This window comes from Balaenoptera borealis, assembly GCF_965194805.1.
Source record: "Balaenoptera borealis genome assembly, chromosome: 11".
NCBI lineage: Eukaryota > Metazoa > Chordata > Mammalia > Artiodactyla > Balaenopteridae > Balaenoptera > Balaenoptera borealis.
In genome coordinates this window covers 84963195-84983795 of record NC_138868.1, presented here as the reverse complement: position 1 = coordinate 84983795, position 20601 = coordinate 84963195, and the positions used below count along the sequence as shown (strand labels likewise).

At 36.8% G+C, this 20601-nt stretch overlaps 1 protein-coding gene and 1 pseudogene across 3 annotated transcripts in view; both read right to left on the bottom strand.

Moving 5' to 3' along the window:
- The window catches only part of LOC309604887 (DNA endonuclease RBBP8 pseudogene), a 421592-nt pseudogene that overhangs the window by 313344 nt on the left and 87647 nt on the right, over positions 1–20601 (bottom strand). The window lies entirely within an intron of this gene.
- Positions 17216–20601, bottom strand: part of GUCY1A2 (guanylate cyclase 1 soluble subunit alpha 2) — a 432229-nt gene continuing 428843 nt past the window's right edge. For both annotated transcript variants that reach the window (XM_082339920.1, XM_082339921.1), the window contains one exon: positions 17216–20601. This exon is cut by the window's right edge and continues 7172 nt beyond it. The gene's annotated coding sequence lies outside the window, so the exon portion shown is untranslated.

The following is a 20601-nucleotide window of genomic DNA, read 5'->3' as shown; positions in this document are numbered from 1 at the left end:
AAAACAAAACAAGACAATAAAAAGAAACAAAATAAAATAAAAATAGATAACTAAAAAAATATTTTAAATTTTTAAAAATTAAAAAAATAAGAATAAAATAAAATAAATTAAAACAACAAAACAAAAGAAAACAAAAAAATTCCCTGGGGCCCTCACTATTAGAGTCCTTTCCCCCACAATGAACCACAGCCAACCTCACCTCCCCAGGAGGCCCTCCAAGACCTCTATGTAGGTCTCTGGATCTGGTATGGGCCGTCTGGTTACAGCTCAGACTCTGAGCTGGCCCAATTTCCATGTGTACTTGCCCCCAAATTCCACAGCTGTTAAAGCTACACTGGTCTCAATTGTGGGAGCAGTCATCCATTCAGATGTTCCACAGGCATTGGATATACCAGGCCCATCGTGGGTTTTTAATCCAAGGCTTGTGCAGCTGCACAGAGATATTTCAGTTCCTCCTCCTTAGTTGCATGGCCCCTGGGTGTCAGCTTTGATTTTGGCCTCACCTCTGCATGTGGGCCACCCTCAGGCATCTGCTCCCTGCCCAGGCAAGAAGAGTAAAGGCAACAACTGAGTGGGGCATGCTTGCTTGCTTAGGAGCAAGGGGCCACAGGTTGTGACCAATTGGGATGCACGTGCTTACTCAGACATGAGGGAGACAAGGCAGCAATGACTGGGATGTGCACTCTTGGTCTTTTGGGAATCCCTCCCAGTGCCTGTGGAGGCAGGGGCTGGCATTCAGGGAGAGAGGCTGCAATGGTGGCCCTGCCCCTTGTGCACCACTCAACAATGGCTCTCACTTCCAAAGCAGTCCACACTTCCTCCAGGAGCATTCCTGTCTGTGGAGCTCCTCACTCCCATCCCTTCAGGCCATCTCCACACAGCCAATAGCAGTCCTCTCCCTGGGTCTGCTCTCCTAACCCCATGCTTCAGCAGCCAGCCTTAGCCCCTGCCCACATTGGCAGACACCCATCTCATGCTGGGGCACACAGGGTTGTGGTACAACCCATCCATGCAAGTCCTGCTCTGTCCTGCCTACCAAAGGCTGGCCACTCTACTTTCTTCTGATAGCCCCTGAAGCCCCCCAACCTCTATTTTGTTGTATTTCACTGCCAGTGAGGGGGCCTCCCTGGGTGTGGTAACCTCTCCTCTCCTTCAGCTGCCCCCCCAGGGGTGCAGGTCCTATCCTGTTTCCTCTTTTCTTTTTCTTCCCTTTCTCTTGTTTATCCTACCCAGTTATGCAAGGATCCCTTCTTGTCCTTCTAGGTGCCCAAGGTCTTCTGCTAGTGTTTAGCAGGTGCTCTGTGAGAATTGTTCCATTTGTAGATGCATTCTTGATGTACATGTGGGGAGAAGTGAAACTCAGGTCCTCCTATTCTGCCATCTTGACCACTCTTCCCAACACCTTTGTTCTTGTTGCTCCTAGTTTCTTCTGGTCTTTAAAATGTCCTATATTTAGTCATCACTCTCCTGACAAAAATACTTAATTTTACCAACCCCACATATACACTATCTCTCACCATTACAGTCTTATTAGAATTGATTACTATTTTAAATGATCCTTAGGTTTGTTTAGTTCTTTGGTTTTGTTTATTTTATATACTTATTTGTTTGACTGTCTCTTGCTCTGAAATGTAAAACTGTGAGAACAGGGATCTCATTTGTTTCTTCATCACAATCCCCTCAATACTTAGAACAAGGCAATGCATATTGCACATTCTTAATAAATATTTGTTGAGAGAAATATTGATTAAAGGTGCAGTCAGCCATTGTAAACTGGAAGTTTCACATACTTACCTTAACTCCTACATTAAAACTTCTCACTGTTGTTGAAGCCCATGGTAGACCACCCCAAGATGTGTCTCAATGGCATATTGATTATTTTGAATTAAAGTTACTTAAGAAATGGCCAGTGCAAGAGGGACACTCTGAGCCTCCCTTCTGTCTCCCTGAAAACAGGAAATAAATCTCTGATGTGAAAGGTGCACTCCCTGCCTCTAGAAGTAGAAGGACACACCCTTATCGCCAGAGACAAGAAATTTGGGCCAAGAAAACTGTATAAGCAAACATTGTTACTTCTTTAATTTACTAACCCAAGCCCAAACTCTGTTTAGAGTTTTCACTAATTGAGTACCCAACATTTGTTTCTTTCTTTGTTTTGTTATCCCTCACAAATTTATTTTTTCTTTGTTTGAAAAGTATAAAAGCCACCTGCTTTGGCCACTTCTTAGGTCCCATTTCTATGAGACCTCTGTGCTCACTATTAAAATTTTTCTTTTTCTTCTGTTAATCTGTCTTGTGTCAATTTTATTATTAGTCCAGTCACAAGAACTCAAGACGGGTAGAATGGGAAGTTGTACCCTCCCCCACAGTGTCCTTACATAACTTTAAGGAAATGACTATAAAATTTTATAATAAATACTGTTGACATCTGCTATAAAACTCTCTCCTTATGACACTACTACTGGCTCACAATAATCCAGGCTGAGGAGATTATTTTCAGCATTTTTTTTTATCATCTTTGATTTCATACTGCCATTGTCTCTTAGATAAAACAGAATGAAGCATGGAAGAAAAGGGCACTAAAATTAGGTCAGAACAGCTGGGTTTGAGTCAGGGTTCTGTCAAGTATTAGTTGTGCGACTTTATTTAAGTGGCTTAAATTCTCTGAGCCTATAGCTTTATATATAATTTGAAGATAATGATACCCACACACACCTGAAGATCTGTGTGAAAATATTCAATTAGTGCATGTCATGAAGTAGTGACAATGAATAATCCCTTTCTTCCTATACTGTATTTCACAATTAGAAAGCACTTCTTTGTGTCTAATTTAAATCTCTTGCTGCTCTTTGTTCTCTGTTGTGAATGTGGTAACAGAAACTAACCCACCAAATATGATGCTTCAAAAGTTTTATTTTCTCTAGTTGACAGGGCTCATCTTATTTTGTAAATAAAATCTTATTGGAATACAACCATGTCCACTCTTTTACATATTATCTCAAATATGGCTACTTTTATGTTACAACAGCAGAGTTGAATAGTTGTGAGAGAGACTGCATGAAAGCTTAAAATATTTCATTCTGGCTTTTTAGAGAAAAAATTTGCTAACACTTGTTTTATCCGTTGTCAAACTAACTTTTAAAAAACATGTAAAATTTAAAACAATTTTTAAAAAATATAACTCTTTTTTAGAAAAATTATGAAAAGTCTTAGGCCATCAACATGCAAAAAAATTCTCATCAAAAGACAATTCAGAAAAAAAATCTTAAAAATTTCAATTATTCAGGGGAAGAAATCTTTCCTGTGTAGAACAGTGATTCACAATTGGGAAAATTTTTCTCCCATAGTGAATATTTAGCAATATCTACAGAAATTTTTGTTGTTGTCACAGCTGGGGGTCAGGGTGCTACTGGTGTCTAGTGAGTAGAGGCCAAGGATGCTACTAAACATCTTACAATGCACTGGACAACCCTTCCATAATGAAGAATCATTCAGTCCCAAATGTTAAGAGTGCCTAGGTTGAGGTTGAGAAACCCTAGTGTAAAATGAGATATATACATGATTAAACAGCTCCTTTGAAGTCTGTCATTGTTTCCAGTGGAAGTTCCAAAACTTTCTACATGCTGACTGGTTCCTCAGGTAGAATCCAGAACATTCATCTAAATAAGTTTGCCTTCTATTTACAACATACTAGCATGTAAAAACCATATGATTATTTTTCACAAGGACACAAATATTTTTGTTATTCCCACATTCCCTCTTCCCAGGGTGAAGATAGTTGAACCCTCCCAGATTCTCAGATCTACGCCTGCCCTTAGGCACTGGAACAAACTTTTCTAGGTCATTAGCCTCTAATTGCTGTCCACTGGAAATATCCAGATAATATTTAGGTGATGTGCCAGCTATTGCTAGCAATCATTTCTCTTATTGTCCCATGTTTCCCTTATGTTCCATGTTCTCTGGAACATATCAGGTACACAGCATGCCCAAATCCCTTATGCTACCTGTGGCTACATTTGGATTTGTGTGCCTCAATACCAATTTTAATTCATTTTAAAACACAACACAACATTCTATGGTTGTGATATAAAATAATATCTCACTCTGAGTCTATTGTCTTCTTTAATGTCACAGATATTAATCAAAAGAATGTTTAAGAGCTCAAAGTTATGTAAGCTTCTGTGGTCGACTCTATACCCTCTTCCCCATGCCCAATCACATGTACAAACAAGAAGTGCAGCCAGCACTTCTGGGTTTTATAAAGACCTGAGGTTTGTCTACTGTATTAAGGTTCTCCAGAAAAGCAGAACCAATAATGTAGGTTGATCCATAACAGATAGGTAGATAGAGTTAAGGATAGATAGATAGATCGATCTATGGAGAGAAAGGAAGAAAGATTTATATTATATTATATTAAATTATTTTATATTATATGCAATTTACTCACATGACTATGGTGGCTGAGAGGTCCCAAGATCAACAGTACTAAGACCTGAGAATCAGGAGAACTGACATTATCCGTTTAAGGTTGGGTCTGAAGACATCTATGTACTAGCTCATGTCAGGAGGACATCTATGTACTAGCTCATGACTATCAGGCAGACAGAGTAAATTCTTTCTTGTTAGCCTTTTGTTCTATTCAGGCCTTCAACAGATTTGATGAGTGCTACATATATTGGTAAGGGCAATCTATTTACTCAAGCTACCAATTCAGAGGTTAATCTCACCCAAAAACACTCTCACAGACACACCAAGAATAGTGTTTAAACAAACATATGGACACCCTGTGACCCAGTCAAGCTTTTGCAAAATTTAACCATTATATCTATACTTGCAATAAACCACTTAGGATAAATGTTAATGCTATTTAAAGACTATGGAATAGGTTCAATAAAATATAAATACAAATATATGTGTGTGCATATACAAAATTTAAGCTGTCTCATGTCAGCAATGAGGTAGGACAATAATCTCCTTAGAACAAACACTGGAAGAAATATTTTGAAAACTAATACAGAGGTGAAGATTACTGAGAATAACTTCTTTTCACTTACTGATATTTAAATTTTTCATGGCTAAAATTGTTATGGTTTAATCTAAAAAATGAATTGATGTTAGAATTGTGGATTATAAAATAATTGAGGTGAGGTTATCTGTTGGTTATCTGCTCTGGCTGCTGATCAGATCAGCATTAGGCTTTGGCTTTCATCACTGTTTTGTATCTCACACATCTTCTTAACAATAAATAGAACAGATAGTAATGAGATTAGTTTGATAGATCACAGTTCTGGAGTGCCACATTCCATTAATTACTTGAGACGTTGCTCCCAATCCAAGGACTGGGATTTTGTAGTTATTTCAGAAGGCAAAATGGAGAGAATATCAATATACCCAAGAATTTATTTATTAGCTGAGCTTAAAAAGAGCTACAGAGGCTCTCCCGGAAGATGGTGGAAGAGTAAGATGCGGAGATCACCTTCCTCCCCACAAATACATCAGAAATACATCCACACGTGGAACTGCTCCTATAGAACACCCACTGAACGCTGGCAGTCAGACCTCCCTAAAGGCAAGAAACTCCCCACGTACCCGGGTAAGGCAAAAGAAAAAAGAAATAACAGAGACAAAAGAATAGGGATGGGACCTGCACCAGTGGGAGGGAGCTGTGAAGGAGGAAAGGTTTCCACACACTAGGAAGCCCCTTCCTGGGCGGACACTGCAAGTGGCGGAGGGGGGAAGCTTCGGAGCCACGGAGGAGAGCGCAGCCACAGGGGTGCAGAGGGCAAAGCGGAGAGATTCCCACACAGAGGATCAGTGCCGACCAGCACTCACCAGCCCAAGAGGCTTGTCTGCTCACCCACCGGGGCGGGGTGGGGCTGGGAGCTGAGTCTCGGGCTTCGGTCGGATCACAGGGAGAGGACTGGGGTTGGCTGCGTGAGCACAGCCTGAAGGGGTTAGCGCACCACAGCTAGCCGGGAGGGAGTCTGGGAAAAGGTCTGGAGCTGCCGAACAGGAAAGAGACTTCTTCTTGCCTATTTGTTTCCTGGTGCACGAGGAAAGGGGATTCAGAGCGCCATCTAAACGAGCTCCAGAGACGGGTGCGGGGCACGGCTATCAGCGCGGACCCCAGAGATGGGCATGAGACGCTAAGGCTGCTGCTGCTGCCTCCACCAAGAAGCCTATGTGCGAGCACAGGTCACTATCCACACCGCCCCTCCCGGGAGCCTGCGCAGCCCGCCACTCCCAGCGTCCCGTGATCCAGGGACAACTTCTCCAGGAGAACACACAGTGTGCCTCAGGCTGCTGCAACGTCATGCTGAGTTCTGCCACCGCAGGCTCGCCCCATCTCCGTAACCCTCCCTCCCCACGGCCTGAGTGAGCCAGAGCCCCCGAATCAGCTGCTCCTTTAACCCCATCCTGTCTGAGCAAAGAACAGACGCCCTCAGGCGACCTACATGCAGAGGCGTGTCCAAATCCAAAGCTGAACCCCAGGAGCTGTGTGAACATAGAACACAAAGGGAAATTTCTCCCAGCAGCTTCAGAAGCAGCGGATTAAAGCTCCACAAACAACTTGATGTACCTGTATCTGTGGAATACCTGAATAGACAACGAATCATCCCACATTGAGGAGGTGGACTTTGGGAGCAAGATATATTATTTTTTCCCCTTCTCCTCTTTTTGTGAGTGTGTATGTGTATGCTTCTGTGTGAGATTTTGTCTGTATAGCTTTGCTTTCACCATTTGTCCTAGGGTCCTCTCTGTCCATTTCTTGTTTTTTTTTTCTTAAAAAAATTGTTTTTTCATTAATAATTTTTTAATTTTTATTTTAATAACTTTATTTTATTTTATTTTATCCTCTTTCTTATTTCTTTCTATTTTTTCTCCCTTGTATTCTGAGCCGTGTGGATGAAAGGCTCTTGGTGCTCCAGCCAGACATCAGAGCTGTGCCTCTGAGGTGGGAGAGACAACTTCAGGACACTGGTCCACAAGAGACCTCCCAGCTCCACGTAATACCAAACAGTGAAAATCTCCCAGAGATCTCCGTCTCAGCACCAACACCCAGCTTCACTCAACGACCAGCAAGATACAGTGCTGGACACCCTATGCCAAACAACTAGCAAGGCAGGAACACAGCCCCATCCATTAGCAGAGAGGCTGCCTAAAATCATAATAAGGCCACAGACACCCCAAAACATACCACCAGACATGGACATGCCTACCAGAAAGACAAGATCCAGCCTCATCCACCAGAACACAGGCACTAGTCCCCTCCACCAGGAAGCCTACACAACCCACTGAACGAACCTTAGCCACTGGGGACAGATACCAAAAACAACAGGAACAATGAACCTGCAGCCTGTGAAAAGGAGACCCCAAACACAGTAAGATAAGCAAAATGAGAAGACAGAAAAACACACAGCAGATGAAGGAGCAGGGTCAAAACACACCAGACCTAACAAATGAAGAGGAAATAGGTAGTCTACCTGAAAAAGAATTCAGAATAATCATAGTAAACATGATCCAAAATCTTGGAAATAGAATAGACAAAATGCAAGAAACATTTAACAAGGACCTAGAAGAACTAAAGAGGAACCAAGCAATGATGAAAAACACAATAAATGAAATTAAAAATACTCTAGAAGGGATCTATAGCAGAATAACTGAGGCAGAAGAATGGATAAGTGACCTGGAAGATAAAATAGTGGAAATAACTACTGTAGAGCAGAATAAAGAAAAAAGAATGAAAAGAACTGAGGACAGTCTCAGAGACCTCTGGGACAACATTAAATGCACCAACATTTGAATTATAGGGGTCCCAGAAGAAGAAGAGAAAAAGAAAGGGACTGAGAAAATATTTGAAGAGATTATAGTTTAAAACTTCCCTAATATGGCAAAGGAAATAGTTAGTCAAGTCCTGGAAGCACAGAGAGTCTCATACAGGATAAATCCAAGGAGAAACACGCCAAGATACATATTAATCAAACTATCAAAAATTAAATATAAAGAAAACATATTAAAAGCAGCAAGGGAAAAACAACAAATAACACACAAGGGAATCCCCATTAGGTTAACAGCTGATCTTTCAGCAGAAACTCTGCAAGCCAGAAGGCAGTGGCAGGACATATTTAAAGTGATGAAGGAGAAAAACCTACAACCAAGATTACTCTACCCAGCAAGGATATTGTTCAGATTTCATGGAGAAATTAAAACTTTTCAGACAAGCAAAAGCTGAGAGAGTTCAGCACCACCAAACCAGCTTTACAACAAATGCTAAAGGAACTTCTCTAGTCAAGAAACACAAGAGAAGGAAAACACCTATAAAAACAAACCCAAAACATTTAAGAAAATGGGAATAGGAACACACATATCGATAATTACCTTAAATGTAAATGGATTAAATGCTCCCACCAAAAGACACAGACTGGTTGAATGGATACAAAAACAAGACAAAAAGATATTCCATGCAAATGGAAATCAAAAGAAAGCTGGAGTAGCAATTCTCATAGCAGACAAAATAGATTTGAAAATAAAGATTATTAAAAGAGACGAAGCACACTACATAATGATCAAGGGATCAATCCAAGAAGATATAATAATTTTAAGTATTTATACACCCAACATAGGAGCACCTCAATTCATAAGGCAAATGCTAACAGCCATAAAAGGGGAAACTGACATAACAAAATAATAGTAGGGGACTTTAACACCCCACGTTCACCAATGGACAGATCATCCAAAATGAAAATAAATAAGGAAACACAAGCTTAAAATGACACATTAAACAAGATGGAGTTAACTGATATTTATAGGACATTCCATCCAAAAACAACAGAATACACTTTCTTCTCAAGTGCTCATGGAACAAACTCCAGCATAGAGCATATCTTGGGTCACAAATCAAGCCTTGGTAAGTTCAAGAAAAATGAAATCCTATCAAATATCTTTTCCAACCACAATGCTATGAACTAGATATCAATCACAGGAAAAAAATCTGTAAAAAAAAATACAAGCACACGGAGGCTAAACCATACACTACTAAATAACCAAGAGATCACTGAAGAAATCAAAGAGGAAATTAAAAAATACCTAGAAACAAATGACAATGAGAACATGATGACCCAAAACCTATGGCATGCAGCAAAAGCAGTTCTAAGAGGGAAGTTTATAGCAATACAATCCTACTTCCAGAAACAAGGAACATCTCAAATAAACAACCTAACCTTACACTTAAAGCAATTAGAGAAAGAAGAATAAAAAAACCTCAAAGTTAGCAGAAGGAAAGAAATCATAAAGATCAGATCAGAAATAAATGGAAAAGAAATGAAGGAGACGATAGCAAAGATCAATAAAACTAAAAGATGTTTCTTTGAGAAGATAAACGAAATTGATAAACCAATATCCAGACTCATCAAGAAAAAAAGGGAGAAGACTCAAATCAATAGAGTTTGAAATGAAAAAAGGGAAGTAAAAACTGACACTGCAGAAATACAAAGGATCATGAGAGATTATTACAAGTAACTCTATGCCAATAAAATGGACAACCTGGAAGAAATGGACACATTCTTAGAAATGCACAACCTGCTGAGACTGAACCAGGAAGAAATAGAAAATATGAACAGACCAATCACAAGCACTGAAATTGAAACTGTGATTAAAAACCTTCCAACAAACAAAAGCCCAGGACCAGATGGCTTCACAGGTGAAATCTATCAAACATTTAGAGAAGCGCTAACACCTATCCTTCTCAAACTCTTCCAAAATATTGCAGAGGAAGGAACACTCCCAAACTCATTCTACGAGGCCACCATCACCCTGATACCAAAACCAGACAAATATGTCACAAAGAGAGAAACTACAGGCCAATATCACTGATGAACATAGATGCAAAAATCCTCAACAAAATACTAGCAAACAGAATCCAACAGCACATTAAAAGGATCATACACCATGATCAAGTGGGGTTTATCCCACGAATGCAAGGATTCTTCAATATATGCCAATCAATCAATGTGGTAAACCATAAAAGCAAATTGAAGGAGAAAACCAAATGATCATCTCAATAGACGCAGACAAAGCGTTCAACAAAATTCAACACCCTTTTATTATAAAAACCCTCCAGAAAGTAGGCCTAGAATGAACTTACCTTGAAACAATAAAGGCCATATATGAAAAACACACAGCAAACATCATTCTCAGTTGTGAAAAACTGAAACCATTTCCTCTAACATCAGGAACAAGACAAGTTTGTCAACTCTCACCACTATTATTCAACATAGTTTTAGAAGTTTTAGCCAGAATAATCAGAGAAGAAAAAGAAATAAAAGAATCCAAATGAGGAAACATGAAGTAAAGCTGTCACTGTTTGCAGATGACATGATACTATACATAGAGAATCCTAAAGATGCTACCAGAAAACTACCAGAGCTAATGAATGAATTTGGTAAAGTAGCAGGATACAAATTTAATGCACAGAAATCTCCTGGATTCCAATACACTAATGATGAAAAATCTGGAAGAGAAATTAAGGAAACACTCTCATTTACCATTGCAACAAAAAGAATAAAATACCTAGGAATAAACCTACCTAGGGAGACAAAAGACTGGTATGCAGAAAATTATGAGACACTGATGAAAGAAATTAAAGATGATAGAAACAGATGGAGAGATATACCATGTTCTTGGATTGGAAGAATCAACATTGTGAAAATGACTATACTACCCAAAGGAATCTACAGATTCAATACAACGTCTATCAAACTACCAGTGATATATTTCACAGAGCTAGAACAAAAAAATTCACAACTTTTATGGAAATACAAAAGACCCTGAATAGCCAAAGAAATCTTGAAAAAAAAAAATGCAGCTGGAGGAATCAGGCTCCCTGACTTCACTATGCTACAAAGCTACAGTAAACAAGACAGTATGGTACTGGCTCAAAAACAGAAATGTAGATCAATCGAACAGGATCAAAAGCTCAGAGATTAATCCAGGCACATATGGTCACCTTATTTTTGATGAAGGAGGCAAGAATATACAATGGAGAAAAGACAGCCTCTTCAATAAGTGGTGCTGGGAAAACTGGACTGCTACATGGAAAAGAATGATATTAGAACACTCTCTAACACCACACACAAAAATAAACTCCAAATGGATTAAAGACCTAAATGTAAGGCCAGACACTATCAAATTCTTAGAGGAAAACATAGGCTGAACACTCTATGACATAAATCACAGCAAGATCCTTTTTGACCCATCTCCTAGAGAAATGGAAATAAAAACAAAAATAAACAAATGGAACTAATGAAACTTAAAAGCTTTTGCACAGCAAAGGAAAACGTAAAGAAGATGAAAAGGCAATCCTCAGAATGGGAGAAAATATTTGCATACAAAACAACTGACCAAGGATTAATCTCCAGAGTTTACAAGCAGCTCATGCAGCTCAATATCAAAAAACAAACAACTCAATCCAAAAATGGGCAGAAGACCTAAACAGACGTTTCTCCAAATAAGATATACAGTGCCAACAAACACATGAAAGGATATTCAACATCACTAATCATTAGAGAAATGCAAATCAAAACTACAATGAGGTATCACCTCACACCTGTCAGAATGTCCATCATCAAAAAATCTACAGGGCTTCCCTGGTGGCGCAGTGGTTGAGAATCTGCCTGCTAATGCAGGGAACACGGGTTCGAGCCCTGGTCTGGGAAGATCCCACATGCCGCGGAGCAACTAGGCCCGTGAGCCACAACTACTGAGCCTGCGCGTCTGGAGCCTGTGCTCCGCAATAAGAGAGGCCGCGATAGTGAGAGGCCCGCGCACCGCGATGAAGAGTAGCCCCCGCTTGCCACAACTAGAGAAAGCCCTCACACAGAAACGAAGACCCAACACAGCCATAAATAAATAAATAAACAAATACTTAAAAAAAAAATTAAAAAAAAAATCTACAAACAATACATGCTGGAGAGGGTTTGGGAAAAGGGAACCCTCTTGCACTCTTGGTGTGAATGTAAACTGATACAACCACTATGGAGAATAGTATGGAGATTCCTTTAGAAACTAAAAATAGAACTACCATACGACCCAGCAATCCAACTACTGGACATATACCCTGAGAAAACCATAATTCAAAATGAGTCATGTACCAAAATGTTCATTGCAGCTCTATTTACAATAACCAGGACATGGAAGCAACCTAAGTGTCCATCAACAGATGAATGGATAAAGAAGATGTGGCAGATATATACAGTGGAATATTACTCAGCCATAAAAAGAAATGAAACTGATTTATTTGTAGTGAGGTGGATGGACATAGTGTCTGTCATACAGAGTGAAGTAAATCAGAAAGAGAAAAACAAATACCATATGGTAACACATATATATGGAGTCTAAGGAAAAAAAAAAAAAAAAGGTCATGCAGAACCTAGGGGTAAGACGGGAATAAAGACACAGACCTACTAGAGAATGGACTTGAGGACATGGGAAGGGGGAAGGGTAAGCTGTGACAAAGTGAGAGAGTGGCATGGACATATATACACTACCAAATGTAAAATAGATAGCTAGTGGGAAGCAGCCGCATAGCACAGGAAGATCAGCTCAGTGGTTTGTGACCACCTAAAGGGGTGGGATAGGGAGGGTGGGAGGGAGGGAGATGCAAGAGGGAAGAGATACGGGAACATACGTATATGTATAACTGATTCACTTTGTTATAAAGCAGAAACTAACACACCATTGTAAAGCAATTGTACTCCAATAAAGATGTTAAAAAAAAAAGAAAAAAAAAAAGAAAGAACTACCATTTGACCCAGCAATCCCACCACTGGGCATATACACTGAGAAAACCATAAATCAAAAAGAGACATGTACCACAATGTTCATTGCAGCACTATTTACAATTGCTAGGACATGGAAGCAACCTAAGTGTCCATCGACAGATGAATGGGTAAAGAAGGTGTGGCACATATATACAATGGAATATTACTCAGCCATAAAAAGAAATGAAATGGAGGTATTTGTAGTGAGGTGGATGGACCTAGAGTCTGTCATACAGAGTGAAGTAAGTCAGAAAGAGAAAAACAAATACCGTATGCTAACACATATATGTGGAATCAAAAAAAAAAAAAAAAGGTTCTGAAGAACCTAGGGGCAAAACAGGAATAAAGACGCACATGTAGAGAATGGACTTGAGGACACTGGGAGGGGGAATGGTAAGCTGGGATGAAGTGAGAGAGTGGCATGGGCATATATACTACCAAATATAAAATAGATAGCTAGTGGGAAGCAGCCACATAGCACAGGGAGATCAGCTCGGTGCTTTGTGACCACCTAGAGGGGTAGGATAGGGAGGGTGGGAGGGAGATGCAAGATGGAGTGGATATGGGGATATACGTATACATATAGCTGATTCACTTTGTTATACAGCAGAAGCTAACACAACATTGTAAAGCAATTATACTCCAATAAAAATGTTAAAAAAGAATAAGAATATATAGACTTCTCCTTTTTGGTATCATTTATTGATTTAAATATTTTATAAGTGACAGTTTCCACTTATAAGGTAAATAAATCTGTGGCTTAAACAGAGAGTTTTGTAATGAATTATGTAAATATAACACACAACTGTTATTCCACTTTGTTTTATAAGAATCCTAGGTTGTTAATCACTCATTTTTCATATACAAATTTTCCTTGTTCTTCAGTCTGTAAATACAAAAACATTTTACATAATGAAACATGCTATTTACATACATCATGCGTAATTTAGAACAATTATAAATAAGCACAATCCAATGAATTAAAAGTGGTGTTACATTAAAAGTAAAGTACATACAGTGGATGTTTATAATTCTATAAGTGCTTACATACTTTTACACATACTAGTATTCTTAAAATTCTAGTGAAATGAGGCATATTTTATCTTTTCAATCACAAAAATGTTCTCTAAACTTATACTATTGAGTAAAGAAAAAAATCTTAAAATATAATATGAAACACTGAATTAAAATTTTATAATTAATGGTACAGGTTTAATAGATGCAGTTATCTTTGAAAAACAAAAAATAGCTTGACATTTCAAAATATATGCAATTTAACCATGCTTTATGGATATATTATTATATATCATGATGTTATTTGATAACATTGTAATTTAAGTTTGCAATAACTAGATTTTTTAAAGTAATGATTTACAAAGCATAATCTGATAATAAAATAGCAAATGCCCAATATTGTTTACATTGCAAGCCAAACCAAAAATTTAGACCCATGAGATTACAGCAAATGAACTGGACAAAACATTAAAATAATTCAGGTATCTGGTTAAATAAAACCTACCCCATGTAGAGGAAGTGAATGAAGGCCTAGCACGATATAACCATGTGTTTTTATTAATTGGGTTGGGAAACCTATTTACTATTACATGGTAGTGGAATGTTTGATGGAAATGCTTTGGCTATTTACCTTATACATTGAAATCAGGAGGCAAGTTTTTGTTTGTATTTGTTTTAATCTAAAGTACGGTTAGGGAAATGAGAACCTTTGGTTTTGTAAAATGGCTACTCACAGCTGATGTGTCAGAATTCTGGTAGGTTGATTTTGAAATGAGGAATGATATGTATTATTTCTGGAATGCATTTAATTGGTACATTTTAAAAGCATAACGAGACAGCTTTGTCACTTGATTATCAAAGTCATAATGTAGTTACAAGTAGCTGTTATAAAATTTTATAGTTTTTCCAAGGCAAATTTTTCAGGGAATTTTTTTTTTTCTTAAAGCTGTTAATTCAACTCTAAGAAAATCAGAAAGCCTTTTTGTCCATGGACAATTTTTCCATTTGAACCTAACCTGACTTCCTTAGTAGTAATAAACTGCCATTATTATGTGACTCAATTTCCACACAGTTGGAATAATTTTTGCTTATCTCCAAATACTTAAAGGAGACAATGATTTTATTTTTGCCAATCTGAGCCTTAGATATCAGTTTAGTAAGAGGCAACAAAATAGAGGGAGAAAATGGGACTGTGGCTCACAGCTGTTCAAATGTTATCTTAATTCTTCTTAATTTCTTCTGTTTTCCTCAACCATATCTCTTCCATTTTTACATTCATTATTGGAAACATTTCCCTCAACAAATAAAAATGGTAAAGGTATTGAAGGTCATATTTCTTCATGAACAAGTATTAAGATTCTCTATCATTTCAAGGCAAAGGTTTTCTTAACACTGAAAATCACAGGAAGAAAGTAATTTGTATTTTCATAGGTGTCAATTTATATGGAAACTGCCTACTTTTTCACAATTTCAAAATAAATGTCAGTGTGGAATAAATAAAAGTTGATCAACATAGAAAGTCTTCCCTTTTGAAGTTTTAATTTTTCTGAATTTTTCATATCCCTTCCTTTGACTGACTACCTGATTTGTTATAGTAGAAGATCCCTAAGATGTATAACAAAGAAGTCCAAATGAGAAATAAGAACCAAAATTCAAATGTATTTGACTTACTGAAGCAAATCTTTACAGAGAGAAAAAAGAAAGCTGTATTATTTCTACATAATTTTCTGTTAATGAATGCAAACCAATGTATGTCATGTAGACAACTTATTAAATAGTTTGAATGTAATATTAATACACTAACATAAAAAAGAAAAGAATAAAAATTTTCAGTTTTAGAGATTAAAGATTGTTTAAATCTTGTTCAAGACTTGTTCAAATTATTGTAGTGCCAGGGGTATCTAAAATGAAAAACATACTCTTCCGTCTTCCTCACTATTACACCTTTAAATAAGATATTTCACTTATTTTCCATTACGAATCATATACTCTGCTAGAAATGATTGAATTTTCCCTGAAAAAAAAAAAAAGGTTTTGGATTGGGATTTGTAAATGGTTGATCCCTCAATATAGCTACCATAAAATGATCCAACCTGTGTTTTTGTACTTAGGAACATGGTAATTTGTTAATTCTAGTGAAAAAATCAAAACTGTGGTTATAAACAGCAATCTGAATATATGTTAAAATCTAAAGGCATAGAGCTAAGAAATTTGGAATACACTGTATATTGCTTTTTCAATACAGTAGACATAAAATTGATAGGAAACATTTTCAAACGCTCAAAAAAGAACCCAAAACACCATGCTATGCCAAACTGAGTTACAGAAGGGTATGCAGGATGCAAGACAGTGCATTGGTCATCTATAGGTAAAGAGCCAGTAAAATCAAGTAGTAGTTGGTGTATTTGCCTTATTGGGAAGTAACTTCTAGAAAACAATTTCTCTACAGATAGAAGAAGCTTCTTTTCTATTTCAATCTTTAGCAGTGTGGTACCCAAGGAAAAAATTACTATGTGAAAATAAGAGGATTTTTCCAAATTAAGATGTTTGTAGGGGCAAAAAATAGGAGATTGTCCAAAAAGGGTGACCCTGATACTTCTTGAAAACATGTTTAAATTCAGTAAAAAAGAACAACATGTTATTTTTTAAAACTTATGTTTCTCTTAACTGATGAAACCTCTATAGAAGCCAAGGTCTCAATTGTCTCAGTCATTTCTATACCCAAATTATCTATATCTAAATAGTCACCTTCTTTTCCTTACCTCATGAATCCACAAACTCTTCAATCATGAAGCCATAATAATAATAATATACTATTTTTCACATACTTCATAAGAAAAAGAAAGGAAAAAAAGGAAGGAAGGAAGGAAGGAAGGAAGGAAGGAAGGAAGGAGGGAGGGAGGGAAGGAAGGAAGGGAGGGAGGGAGGGAGGGAGAAAGGGAGGGAGGGAGGAAATAAGGGGGAAGGAAGGGAGGGAGGATAGAAGGGAGGAAAAGAGGGAGGGAGAGATGGAAAAGAGAAGCTGAGGATGCTGATAAACTTAAGGAACTAATTAGTTTACTGCACATAAGGCCTATACTATGCTAATACTAAATTAGATCATAAAGCAAATATTGATTAAAGACATAGTACCAAATTTTCCCAAAAGAAAACAAATTCTGCACTGATGGGCATATATAATGCAAGATTTTTTGCCCCTTTAAATCTTTTTATTCTGATTAGCATATTTCTTAAGTTTCTTGTTTGTTTTAACAAAGTTTTTACATGCTGAATTTTATGACATTCTATTATGTATGAATACTGTGCTATAAAAATCTATAATCAGTTAACCTTACCATCTATTTTCAGCTTTCTTCTAGGTTAACAGGGTTGGCAAAGTGTGATTTTTCTGTCTCTTTTCATCTATTTTGGTGTCTTTTTTTTTTTTTTTTTTTTTGGTTACAGTCCAGCTGAATCCAGCTGAAGTATTTCATATATGCTTATAAAATGGGATACTTCCTACAGTCAGGTATTCATTTGCATTTTAGTAGGAGAATTTTTCTTTAGACAGAAAAAAAAAGTGTTTTTAAGGATTAGAAGAAAAAGCAATGAGTACTCACTATCTCAGGTCATTGAGTTACATGACAAATGAAAGGGATGGATTATATAATTGCCTGGTAACATACCTGAAACTAATTTAAGAGATAAGAATAATAATTTTGGCTACCATTCACTAATAATTATCTTTGTACAACAAGAACAAAAAGAATTTTCTAAAAATTCCTGAATTACTGTAGATAATTATAAAGTTATCTAGTTTATCTAGACCTGCTTGGCTAGAATGAGATCTAACATAAGAATTAATTTCTTCTTCTTGATAATACTTTCTAGTCAAATAATAGAAAAGCAATTTATCTGAAGCTTCAAGCCAAGGTTAGGCTCTGATTTTAACCTGGTGATTTATACCAATAAAATTTGGAGGGGAGATTTCCTGTTGTTGATAAACTATCTGGCCACTCCAACATGAAGTTTGCTTCACTTTAACTATGGAGAATTGAACTTTTTAAAAAAAGCTTATAAGTGGCAGGGGAATTTTAAGTCGTTATACACAGATATATTTATACAGATCATCCCAGTCTCAGAAGAAAGCCATACTCTCTTGCCAACCTTGAAAGTTAGTGATATTGACCATAAAGGCATGCTTCTTGGGAGTCAATAAAAGTAGAATTGTTCTAGGAATTGAGGTTTCATTAAGTATGGAAATGCATAGCTTCTTTTTAGTCAGAAAATATGTAGGAATATTTATATTTATTGTTCAAAGGATATGAAGGTAAGTTTTCACTTAGATTTTATTCTGAGAAGTTGAGATTCTTGCTCTAGATCCTTTCATAGCCAAATGTGAACACAGTATACTTGTCTTTTATCCTTAACCCTTATATTACTAAAAACAGTTTTATTATTTTAAGTAAAAGAATGTTGCCAAATTTGTAAACTATGCCTCAATGCCAAAATTTGTAACTTTGTCTTATTTATGACATCTACATCTTTCCTGCAACAACTGGAAAACATAGAGAAAAAATAACTGAAATGTAATTTATAATTCTTTGTTATCTCCAGGACGTAAAGCCTTAAGGAATCCATCAACAAAATTATTATTCCTTTTCAGTGCTGAAGCACTTGATACCTTTAGAAAATTTTCAAAAGTCTTTAGCATTCTGAATTTCGGATATAAGTAAGTTGATTTTCAAGACAGCAAATCTTCGTCCCAAATTAGTTTCTTAACTGATAATTCTGATTAAAAATTGTTCAGGTTTGTTTCTTCCTTTTAAAATTTTGTTCTAAACAAACTCTGCTAGAATTAACTAGCTACATATAAGTGAAACATCTTTGAATGATGATTAGAGACTACTTAACCACTTAATTTTAAAAGACTGGGAGTACATCTTCATCTCTCCCACAGAATACCATCAAATGCTGTGGGGTAACTCTCTTCCCAGCTCCATTTCTCTGGAACATCCCAGAATAAGATGGATAGGTCTGGAGTCATAAAGGCTTTTATCTACTCTAAAGTTGAGCACTTGTTTTGCTTGCAGCTGAAGCCCAATTTGAGAACAATGTGAAGAAGAATATGGAATAGAGTATAGCCCCCCAAAGCCATTTTACAGATGTTAGTATACAGAATATTTCTCATTCTTTGTGACTAAATTTTCCAACTAGGGAATGGTATAATTTCTATAATGTCAGAGCAAAAAAAATGATGTATAAAATGAAATTGTATTCTTCTCACGGAATGTTAGCTCAGCCAGCATGCTATAAAAGGGAAAAAAAACGTTTTGTTTTAATATCACTTGAACACCTATAGTCTGTTCTTTTGTGCTAATTTTAGCAGGCTTTTCTGTGACATACAGAGGGGCTGGTATTTGGCCTTCTTTGTTCCTTAAGCCCAGATGTTCTCACACTTTCATTTACCTTCATCACCGTAACCAAGACTAGTTCTATCTGCCACCTTCAGAGAGTTTCTATAGATAGCTTTGTGAGTTTCTAATCCCAGTTTCACTGATGTGTGCCCCTGCTGAGAGGTTGCTGCTACCTCCTAAGAAAACTGAAAATAGCTCATGAGGGATTTTTTCTCTTTTCTTTGTTAAATAAAAATGAGCAAATAAGTCATTTGGCTTTCACTAAACTACATGTGTCTATTATGAAAACTGCTTCCCTTTAGGAGTATATATACTTTCACAAAGAAAAAAGTTAAATCTCTTTGCTCAGTCTCATCTAAAGTTCCTGCCCATCCCACCCCCTCCATCTGTCCCTATGTTCTGAGTCTGACATGTAACCGCCAGGCAGCAAAATGGGAAGAATTGTCTTTAAAGAGTGCGGGGGTGTGAAGAAGAAATTTTGCACAATTTTGATTTTACCCCAACTAATACATTACTGTCCTACTTATATTTAATTATACTTAATAACCTACAGTAAAAATTCATTTAGTAGAATCCCTTCTTTATCTCCAACTAGCCAAAAGGCCACAGAGGAAGATTAAATATAAACCAATTCCTTTATTTGTAAAAATATGTATCAAAAGAATTAGAAACAAACTACTACTTAGGCTTGCCATTTAGTTTTTCTTGTCTCTTCTGCTTTCAAATAATAAGCAATAGTACTTAAGTCTAATATTAAGAGTGGTCTGATCAACAACTAGATGAATTAACTGAGAAAATAGATTCACTATAATTTAATGGATTCAAATTAAGTATTTTTTATTATTTATTATCAAAAGCATGCTTATTAAGGGTTAAGCATCCAATGATATACAAAAAGATGACTGTCAAATGCTTTCTCAGTGGGAAAAAAACACTTTCTCAGTGACTCAACAGCCCTGTTTGATTTTTATAGGAGAATTTTATAAATCGTGGGTAGGAAGATGTTAGGTTTTGCTGTTGGTAATAGGAAGGTAAAATGTTAGCAAACCCACCCACGACTCCAATTGTGTTCAGATTCAAGATTAGAAGAGAGTTTAACCATCTAGGCAATAATAGGAACTGTAATCTTATTTAGAGGATTAGGAATGGATTCTAAGCTTTATGATTTTGCTAAATAATAATCAGATGATTAGCAGTACCTCAGTGTATCATAAATTTACTAGTTAGTTTTAACTGTAATCCTAATTCATGATTCTAAATGATGGAGGAGTAATTTAACTACTAAAGGACTATTATTGACTGTGCCACATTTGATTAAAGTTATAATTTAAGGAAAGTAAAAATATGAATTATTCATTTCAAAACCTGCAAGC